At 41.7% G+C, this 11074-nt stretch overlaps 1 long non-coding RNA gene across 1 annotated transcript; it reads left to right on the forward strand.

Annotated features, from left to right (window-relative positions):
* Positions 1–8898: 8898 nt before the first annotated feature.
* Positions 8899–10002, forward strand: LOC102262937. The gene is made up of 3 exons (XR_313107.2): positions 8899–9003; positions 9417–9467; positions 9908–10002. It is a non-coding gene; the product is annotated as an uncharacterized LOC102262937 (long non-coding RNA).
* Positions 10003–11074: the final 1072 nt, after the last annotated feature.

The following is an 11074-nucleotide window of genomic DNA, read 5'->3' on the forward strand; positions in this document are numbered from 1 at the left end:
ACCAGTTAGGGCAGTGGGTACTATTTTTATGTTTGTTTTTACAAGTGGGGATACTAATTTAAAAATTGAAAATACAAAGGAGGAGACCAACAAACATCTATTCAGACTCCAGGTTACTTTTAATCTGTCTGTAAATGCAAGGTGTTAATATTATTTTGCATGGTCATAAACTAAAGAACTTTTTATGACCTGGTGGTAGAGAAAGCACATCCAGGTGACTATCTCAAAGAGTCATTTACTGACATGTTTCACACATTTCTAATGTGTTTAAAGGAACAGTGCTAAATAAAAATAATCACTATCTCCTACAAACATGTATAAAAAAGTGATAATTTCCTAGGAAGATGTAGACTGGTTCATTTTCCAAGTAGGAGCCAGGCCAACAAGTGCCTCTTTTTATTACAGAAGCTGTCCATTTGACAGGCATAGGACTTCACAAGGAAAACAGAGAAATCCTTTCTTCCAAAGAGATTCTGACTCATATTTGGGACAAATAGAACGGGATCTGGTACAGCTAGCTGCTGCTCACTCCTAAAAGAGCATTTGAACTTGATGAGAAGAGAGGAGTATAGTCACGCATGCAACCATAAGTGCTGATGAATTGATTTAGTTCTTGGATTAAAATCTTTTTACGTTTCACTACATCCATGGTCCTAGCCAAAAACAATTATTTTTCTTTAGACTATAATTCTTATAAATGTTTTATAAATAAACATTTTAAAAGTGCAATTAGCTCAGCTTTCATACTGTGAGACCCTTGGAGTCTTTGAAAGTAGATGCTGAGAAACTTGTGCTGTAGGTGTGAGTTGGGCTTTGCTGCTCATTAGACTGAATTTTGAACAATAAAATGGCCTCAATTGCAATAATTGCTCTATTATATTAGCTGTCAATCTATACTTACCCACCAGAAAACCAAGACTGTTGATTCTTCGTGAGGTAGAGCCAGTAGCAAGCTGGAACCAGCTACAGAGCTGGATTTTGAGTGCTGATTATTAAACCTTGAAAGGCTAGATAGAAGCTGCTATGATGGGAGTATTTACACCACCGAAACTGACAAATCCTGCAAATCAGCCCCCCTTACACTTGGCACCTGTCCCACAGAGATGGTTTAGCACCACACTGCTGGGTAGAGCCATCCATCCTGTTTGCAGTGAGATGTCAGGAAATCACTCCCAGGCCTGATGCTGCTGCCAGTGATCAGCAATCGGCTTCCCATAAAACCTAGAAAGTTACCAACCTAGACAAATGTGAAACTCAGAACACCAACAGTTAGAGCTGTTTCCGTCTCTGAAGGGCAGAGGTGTCACCTGCTGCTTAGCAATGGCAGGTGGACATGCAGCACCAAAATATCTTTAGTTCAGTGGAAAGTGGGTGACTCATTCTTCCGGTCAGCAAAGTTGAGGGGGGGGACACATTCATCCCTCCCACATGATGGGGTTTTCCTTTTAATATCATGAATCACAATGACTATGTATGAAGATTATGCAGCAACAACATGGGAGAAATTAGATCTCACACTGTTGAAATACCTGAAGAACAATTCTCCATTGGACTATCAGTGGTCGGCAAACTCATTAGTCAACAGAGCCAAATATCAACAGTACAACGATTGAAATTTCTTTTGAGAGCCAAATTTTTTAAACTTAAACTATATAGGTAGGTACATTGTTATTAACTTAATTAGGGTACTCCTAAGGCTTAGGAAGAGCCACACTCAAGGGGCCAAAGAGCCGCATGTGGCTCACAAGCCGCAGTTTGCCGACCACAGGACTAGGTCATTCATTATTCTACTAACGTTGCCTTGTGTAAATACTGCCTTCCCTGTATGTCAGCCAGGCCAGAGCTGTTCTAACTTGTCCGTTTCCTCTTCCAGGGAATGTTTGGAGAACCAGGTTTGTTTATTCTGTTTGTTTTCTGCAGATTTACCGGGCCTCTACCTAATTCACCTGAGGCCTACCATAATGTCTGACTAAAGCCCATGAATACTTATGTTTCTTAATCTTGTGACTCAAGGTATAGAAATGAAGGTAAGCCCTGGAATACAATCCAGTGTCTTTGCCAAGAGAAGAAATATGAATTTCTTCAGACTATTACTATGCAGTGCCTGGTTTGAATCCAGTGAGATCTCCCCCAAATGTGGAACTCATATCATACTTTCAAGAGAGCCTCAGAAATAGAAAGCTGTATCACGCATCTTTATGACGAGTGGGCAGAGACTTCGGAAGCTTTTCAAATTAACATTTAAAGAAGAAATCCTCGATCATGGCTCACATGAGAATCACCTCAGGGGCTTAAAAAAAATCTCAGCGCTCAGGCTCAGATCAATTAAATGAGAATTTGGGGCATGAGATCCAAACATTGATAGTTTTTAAACTTCTCTGATGATTTTAGTGTGAACCAAGGTTTGAGAACCATTGACTTAAAGCACTGGATTTTCTGCCAAATGAGATTTATTCTGTTTAGTCACCTTCCTAGTATGTTAGAAATCTTTTTTTTTTTTTGTATCTGGTTATTCCCAGTTGTTGGCCTTACAACTTTAAAAAGGCAATGAATCATGCATTAAGAACAATGATCTGGAATGGCCCAGCTACCTAACATACCACAGCTATGATCGTGTCACATCCTTGCTCAAAAAGCTTCTTTGTTGATAAGATCTGGTACTGCTGAAGGTGCAGAGCAAAAAACATTCAAACACCTTCTTTGACAACATAAATGTATATAAATTTTCCAGAGGACAGTTTGAAAATATATATCAAATATTAATGTGCCTCTATCCAGCAATTCCACACTTAGGAATTTAGCCTAAAGAAATAATTGGGCAAGTGTCAGGAGATAATCCTACAAAGATATTTATTGCAACATTGGTTATGTTAACATATTTTCCAGATTCTTTCATTTTAGTACATACAAGCTTTGAAATGCTTGAGTGCTTAAGGCTGTTCAAAAAGTCTTCATAGCGTGCATGAACATGCAGAGGTGTTCATAATACATTACTGAATGGAAACAAACAAACAAACAAACAAGCAATGGCCCCAAAACATGTATAGTATAATTCCACTTACATTAAAAAAAATCTATATTTTTATGAATTTTTAAAACTTGGAAAGTGGGAACCAAACAATTAACACTGATTATTTCTAGGGAGTAATATTATGGTATAGTGGGAAAGAGGAGAACGTTTGCCATCTTTCAATACTTCTGTATTGTTTGAATTTTTAAATATGACATATGTTACTATTATAGTGTAAAGATGTGTTAAATCATTTTTGACTTACCATTTTCTGTGGAATAAAGTCTAACCGTGTTAGCTTTTATACCTAAAGCACTCAACAATTGGTCTCCAAACCACTTTTGCCAGTCTTTTAGAAATGTTGGTTGATAGAATTGAGGTTTACCTTTACTCTCCTACTTATACTAACTGTGCCCAACTGTTCTCACCAAATTTGCTTTGGTATTTTCGACCTTTGGGAGTGCCCCTGCCTTTACTTGGAATGCTCTCTTTCATCCTCCCCATTAGCTAAAGTCCAACTAAACTATGAAGCTCAGGTCAAGTGCTACCAAGTACAGCTTTCCCTCCCTTGAATTCCTATATTACATGATATCTGATACCCAAGAAGTGGTCATTATCGAATGAAGGAATGAATCTTCACAATCAAGTTCACGTCTCTGTTACGTTTCATTTTCTCATTTGTAAAATGGAAATGTGCTACCTATCATATTGGGTTACTGTGAGGATTATGATGATTATGAAAAGCACTTGCACAATATCAAAACATAGTAATTCATAATTCAAAAAAGCTGATTTCATGATTGCTTTTTCATTTATTGACATCTTAGTCAACTTCTAGACAGCAAAAACTGCATGCCGTATGTCTCAGTATCCTTCTCCAAACTCTGTGCAGTAGGGCTTTCTATCTGATACACAATGTGTGTTGTTATTGATGCCAATGAAATATACATACTACTAACTTTCAAAAAATAATACTTCACTTAGTTTGGAAAATACTATAACTTCATGTTATCAAGAATAAAATATTAACATGGAATTATAATAGCAAAGCATTGTTGGCATAAAATACTAGTCAACAAAACAATATGCTTTTCTTTTTTAGTGAAATCACAGAGGATAGGGTAATTCATTCCTAGAATTTTATTTTCACAAACACAGTCAATACTTACAAGATGCTAGACAATAATAGTGAATTAGTTACCAAAAACACCAGATGAATTTGGTTTGTTTAGTATCTCTTTGGCAGATAACCACGATGCTTCTGAGGAAGGCTCCATGTGTTCTCGAGTTTTGACGTAATGGGTCTTTACTGCTGTCATAGAAATAGAATGCTCTACTGCAGAGCCATAGCAAGAAACACCAAGTTTCGCCCTAGCTGGTTTGGCTCAGTGTGTAGAGCATAGGCCTGCGGACTGAAAGGTCCCAGGTTTGATTCCAGTCAAGGGCACATGCCCAAGTTGCAGGCTCTATCCCCAGTGGGGGATGTGTAGGAGGCCAATTAATGATTCTCTCTCATCATTGATGTTTCTATGTCTCTCTCCCTCTCCCTTCCTCTCTGAAATCAATGAAAATATATTAAAGAAAAAAAGAATGACCAAGTTTTATGTTTAGTTTCTCAGAATGTTCTAGCTTAAAATGACTACTAGATCACAGCTTTAAAATCTCAGTAAAGTTACTGGCAGCTTGATTGGAACAGTTTCTGTTCTCACTTAATCCCACCGGACAGACAGGATCTTTGTGGTGCGGCACAGTGCCATTGAGACAACTGGTGTCACCTGATAGAGTGCATTACTCTAGGACAAATAAAGTCAGATTTGTATTTTATCTTTGGAGGCCTAACGAGCATTTTGCTGAGCACGACTTCTTGTTTGTGTGTCTGCTCACTACTTTATAGTTTAACAGACTTTGTCCCTCAGCAGTTTGTGTCCAACTCTGTGTCCAATAGCTCATAGTTAATAAAAAAAGTCATAGTGTGAATCATTACAAAAAGATACATTGATACCTTAAATATTTTCTTAATCTTACAGCTTATATGTGTAATTAGTTTAGCAATCTTTTTTTAAATATACTTTTATTGATTTCAGAGAGGAAGGGAGAGGGAGAGATAGAAACATTAATGATGAGAGAGAATCATCGATCAGCTGCCTCCTGCACGCCCCCACTGGGGATTGAGCCTTCAAACCAGGCATGTGTCCCCAACTGGAATTGAACCCTTCAGTCCACAGGCCGATGCTCTATCCACTGAGCCAAACCAGCCAGGGCTAGTTTAACAATCTTTTGATGGAACATCAAAGACTTTACATTTGGTCTGCTGATTATTAACAATCACTTTTATTTTGATATTTTATTTTTTTCACTTTTATTTTTAATTGAATTTATTGGGGTGAAATTGATTAATAAAATTATATAGGTTTCAGGTGTACAATTCTATAATACATCATCTATATATTGTACTGTGTGTTCATCACCCAAGCCAAGTCTCCTTCCATCACTATTTATCATCTCCTTACCCTCTTCTACCTCCCTCCCACTCCTGTTCCCTCTGGTAATCACCATGCTATTGTCTGTGTCTATTAGTTTTGTGTGGGGTTTTTTTGCTTGGTTCCTTTACCTTTTTCACCCAGCTGCACAACCCTCCTCCCCTCTGATAGCTGAGTCTGTTTCCATTTTGTTTGTTAGGTTTTTTTTGTTCATTGGTTTCCACGTATGAGTGCAATCATATGGTGCCTGTCTTTCTCTGACTGGCTTATTTCATTTAGCATAATAATGTCCAGGTCCGCCGAACCGGTTTGGCTCAGTGGATAGAGCGTCGGCCTGCGGACTGAAAGGTCCCAGGGTCGATTCCGGTCAAGGGCATGTACCTTGGTTGCGGGCACATCCCCAGTAGGGGGCGTGCAGGAGGCAGCTGATCGATCTCTCTCATCGATGTTTCTAACTCTCTATCCCTCTCCCTTCTTCTCTGTGAAAACTCAATAAAATATATTAAAAAAAAAAAATAATGTCCAGGTCCATCCATGCTGTTGCAAAGGGTAAGATCTTCTTTTTTTACAGCCAAGTAGCATTCCATTGTATAAATGTACCACAGCTTTTTTATCCACTCATCTACTGATAGATACTTGGGCTGCTTCCAAATATTGGCTATCTATATAAAACCCTAAGCGAACTTTAGGATGGAATGACCAGAGCAACCAGTCGCTATGATACGCACTGACCACCAGAGGGCAGACACTCAATGCAAGAGCTGCCCCCTAATGGTCAATGCACCCCCACAGGGGGAGCGCTGCTCAGCCAGAAGCCGGGCTCACAGCTGGCAAGTGCAGCAGCAGGGGCAGGACCATCTCCCGCCTCCGCGGCAGCGCTAAGAAGCAGCGAGCAGGTGGGTGGTAAGGAGCAAGGGGTCCCAGACTGCAAGAGGGATGTCAGCTTGCCAGGAGAGGGCCAAAGCAGGCGGACATCCCCCAAGGGGTCCCAGACTGCAAGAGGGCGCAGGCCAGGCTGAGAGACACGCCCCCCCCGCCAGTGCATGAATTTTGTGCACCGGGCCTCTAGTTGTAAATAATGCTGCAGTAAACATAGGGGTGCATATATTCTTTCAAATTAGTGTTTCAAGTTCCTTTGGATATATTCCTAGAAGTGGCGCTGGGTCATAAGGCAGTTCCATTTCTAATTTTCTGAGGAAGCTCCATACTGCTTCCCACAGTGGCTGCATCATCCACAATCAGTTTTAGTGAGGCATTCAAACCAACCAAACAAAAAACCAACCAGCACATATGAACTGAGCTCATTTATGTAAAATGGATAAAGATGTTAGATAAAAAGATGGAATTAGGGAACTTCATGATAATAGGCAAGTGAAAAAGCAGGTTACAGAATAGTGTTTATTATAGTGCTAGCTATTCCAGAAAAGCAAACTGACAAAACCCCCTGAATGTTGGTATGTACGGTGAACGAACAAGGAGAAAAGTGTGGAAGGCTGTTAACACCAGTAAATTCAGGAAGATGAAGACATAGAATGTGTAATGTGGCAGGGGACAAGGGAATGATTAGCTTTGTTTTAGACATCTTTGTATTGTAATGAATTATTGCAGAAATATATGATCAGTATAAGATAATATGAAATAGATATGTTTATTAGAAAATGAAAAAGAATCTACAGAAAAATTATTAGAACTAATATAAGACTTTAGTAAGACTGCTAGATAAAAATAAAAATTCATTGTATTTCTAAACACCAGCAACAAGCTGTTGGAAAATACCATTTACAATAGCAACAAAATATAAAGTAACTGAGAATAAACCTAACAGAACATATGCAAGACCTGTATGGAGATGATTATATACATTACTGAATGACATTAAAGAATACTTCAGTATCCAGAGAGATAGACCATCTTTTTAGATTGAAAGACTCACTATTTTAAGAATATTTTCACAAAATTGAGTTATAGCTATAATGCAGGAAAAGCGATTATGACAATGTAGAACAGAATAGAGAGATCAGAAACAAAACTACAACTATACATTATGCAAACTTGCGTTATGACAAAGAGTCATAAGCAGCTAAAAAGAATGATCTTTCCAAAGTTATGCACTCTCCCTGGGGGCAGCCTGCACCCAGTGGTTGGTCACAAGGGCTTATAAAGGCCTAGCAGCCCAGCCCAAAAGAGGTCAACCTGAAGGATCCCAGCTTCAGAGCTCCCTGTGGGGTGAGCTGAGACTTTCCTTGAGATCCCATCACAGTTCAGGTTCCCCCTCTGTCCAGGCCTGCTTCACTTCCCTTTCCCTCCACAGGTGTTATCCCAAGAGTACTTCCTCATTAACTTCCTGCACATATCTCTGTCTCAAAGTCTATTTCCCTGGATTAGCCCTGTCCGGTTGTTCAGTGGTTAGAGCGTCGGCCCAAGGGCCAAAGGGTTGCAGGCTCACTCCCTGGCCTGGTAGAGGTGCGTGTGGGAGGCAACCAACCAATGTGTCTCTCTCACATCAATGTTTTTCCCTCTCCCCACACCCACCTTCCTTCCACTCTATCTACAAGCAATAGAAAAACATCCTCAGATGAGGATTAAAAAGAAAAGCAGGTTAGAGTACTTGGTAAAGTTGAAGATGCACATACAATTCCATTCCTAGGTATATACTCTAGAAAAACGCTCACGTGAAAATATACAACAGAGTTCTTCTTAATGGGGAGAGATGAGGATGTCATCAGAAAAGTGCCATATGGGGGTTCTAAGGTACTGGAAGAGATTAAATTGTCTCAAACAAGAACAAACAACAAAGGACTTTCTATAAAATGAAGAGCTCACTTGCCTGGGAGGGTAAGTGCCGAGGGACTTGAGGACTGAAGGATGATGGAATGCAGATCAGTGGCACATCTGTAGAAGGCAATCTAGCAGTGGATTCTGAAACCTCTTGGCCTGGAAGAGGTGGGAGGGGTGGGCCACAAAGGCTTCCTAATCTGGCCAAACAGTAGGGGTCAGGCAAGAAGTTAGAAAGAAGTTTCGCTTTATAGAATGAGGCCAGCTAATGGAGTACCTTGAGGGCCAATTAAAATGATCCATATTTGGTACGTTGGAAAGAGAAGTCATGAACAATTGTGAGCAGAGGCGGAACATCCTGGAAGAGGTGTATCAGGAAGGGGAATCCAGCTGCCGAGTCTGTCCCTGGTCGCAGCATTTGCACCTTTATAAACACGTACCCTTCTCTTGACTGGAAAAAATGCTTCTAGTAAATGGTACTGGTGACTAAGATCAGTGGCTTGTGGGCAATAAATTACTTACTGGATTTCTGTTTGCAGAGTTTGGTGCTGCTCTCTGACTAGCAGTGCACTCTCCGTGCCACACAGCTGTTGTTCTGACCGTGTTGTTGTCTTTGCAGGCTCAAATGGTTAACGTTGTCCTTAAATGACCGCATGGAGAGCCGCCCTGTCCTGATTACAATAGCATCTATGTCTGATCTTGGACAAGCCATGCTACAGTCATAAGTCTGCCACTCTGGTATGTGCACTATCCCAGCAACACGTTTTTCTCAAAGCTGAAAGCCACGCAAATAATAGGCAGGTCTCATTTCCTGAAAAGATCTAAAATTGCTTTTGTTTTGAGGGCCTATTATCTCTTTGGAAGACACTTGATTAAAATACAATGCTAATGGGCCTAAGGTTTCCAGTGAATCCCCTGGTGAGAGCTAGTTTCCTCCATTTCTATGGCCTCAGATGGTATTTCTAATGAGTGCTCTGGCTCCTTTCACAAAAATGGGGCCACACAACAATCCTTACCTGTAGTTTAATACCGCTGCAGATTCTGGAGCTAATCTTGTTCTTCGACCAGGGGAATCACAGAACCTGGGCTATTAACTCCATGGTACTCAGCAAAATGATTGCTGTTTCTGGTCCTCTTCTTGCACCTTCCAGGCATGAACGGACTCTGGTCTTTCTTTCTGTAGACACGTCTTTTTAGTCCCTGTAAGTACCTAGTTTTATCTCTGTAGATGCCCCTTCCCCTTAAGGGCTCCAGACTGGTCCACCCCACTCCCAAATTTCAGGAAATGAAGGTCAACCATACTCAGACATTTGTCTGGGCCTGTATTATGTGCTGCTGCATCCCTGGCACCCTTTAACACCAGGGGAAATGCAAGGTTGCCCCTCCCTGCACTCTGCTTCCTGAGGAAGAAGAGCTCAGCTGTAAATTGTCCAAAGTACTTGGGCTCTGTAACTTGTGTGGTGTGAGTGAGTGTGTGGGTATGTGTGTGTGTGTGTGGGAGGGGTGTTGTGTGGTAGAAGGAAGGAGGGCCATGGGATTAAAAATAAGTGTGTTTTTGTACTTCTTTTTGAGGTGTAGCAAACAAAGTATACATATTTTAGATGTACAGTTTAATAAATTCTTATATATTGAATGTACCCAGGTCATCCCTACCCAGAACAAGATATGGAACATTTCCAACAGCCCAGGAAAATGTCTTCAGTCTTTTCCCAGGCAATGTTGAACACCCCCACCAGCCTGGACCCAGAGACAACTACTAGTCTGACTTCATGGCCATTCTTAGTTTTGCTGTTCTTTAACTTTATAAACTTGAATCATACAGAGTGTTCCTTTTGTGTCTGGCCTCTTTTGCTCATTGTTATGTCTGTGAGATTAATTCATGTTGTTAGTCTATGTTCTTTTCCTTGGGTATCTCTCCCCTTGACTCATTTCACCATTGCAGTAGTGAAACCAAGATTCAGTCCTGGGCCTAGCGGAGAGGTAGACCTTAGGTCAGAGGAGAAGCAGTCTCATACAATCTGCCCTATAAGTAAGACTTGTAGGCTTTAGGACCAAAGCTTAATAGCGACTGTCCTGGAGTGTTGCAGTAGGCACCTGGATGATGGCCACATTATCTTTTGACACTTTTCCTTATTATATTCCTTTGAACATGGCACTTGCCTCAACAGGGTTTTCCCCTGGTCATGTGATCTTCTGTGAATGCCTAACTATAGATTCTGCTAATTCCTACCTGTTCACGGCTCTCACTCCTGACCAAGGAGTAAGAGAATAGAGCCAGCCCAGCAGTGTGGCTCAGTGGTTGACCCAGAAGGTCATGGTTCAATTCTGAGTCAAGGCACGTGCCCAGGTTGGGAGCTCAATCCCCCGTGGGGTAATGCAGGAGGCAGCTGATCAATGATCCTCTCGCATCATTGATATTTCTATCTCTCTTTTCCTCTCCCTTCCTCTCTAAATCAAATATATATATACTAGAGGCCCGGTGCACAAAAATTTGTGCACTCGGGGGGCGGGGGGAGGGGGGTCCCCCAGCCCGGCCTGTGCCCTCTCACAGTCTGGGACCCCTCGGGAGATAACGACCTGCTGGCTTAGGCCTGCTCCCGGGTGGCAGAGGGCAGGCCCAATCCCTAAGTGTAGCCCCTGGTCAGGCTCAGAGCAGGGCCGATTGGGGGGTTGGGGCACCGCCCCCTGTCACACTCAAGGCAGGGTCGATAGGGAGGTTGCGGTGCCACCCCCTGTCACGCACAGAGCAGGGCCGATCAGGGGGTTGGGGCGCTGCCCCCTGTCACTCACAGAGCAGGGCCCATCAGGG

This window comes from Myotis brandtii, unplaced genomic scaffold (assembly GCF_000412655.1).
Source record: "Myotis brandtii unplaced genomic scaffold, ASM41265v1 scaffold115, whole genome shotgun sequence".
Taxonomy (NCBI): domain Eukaryota; kingdom Metazoa; phylum Chordata; class Mammalia; order Chiroptera; family Vespertilionidae; genus Myotis; species Myotis brandtii.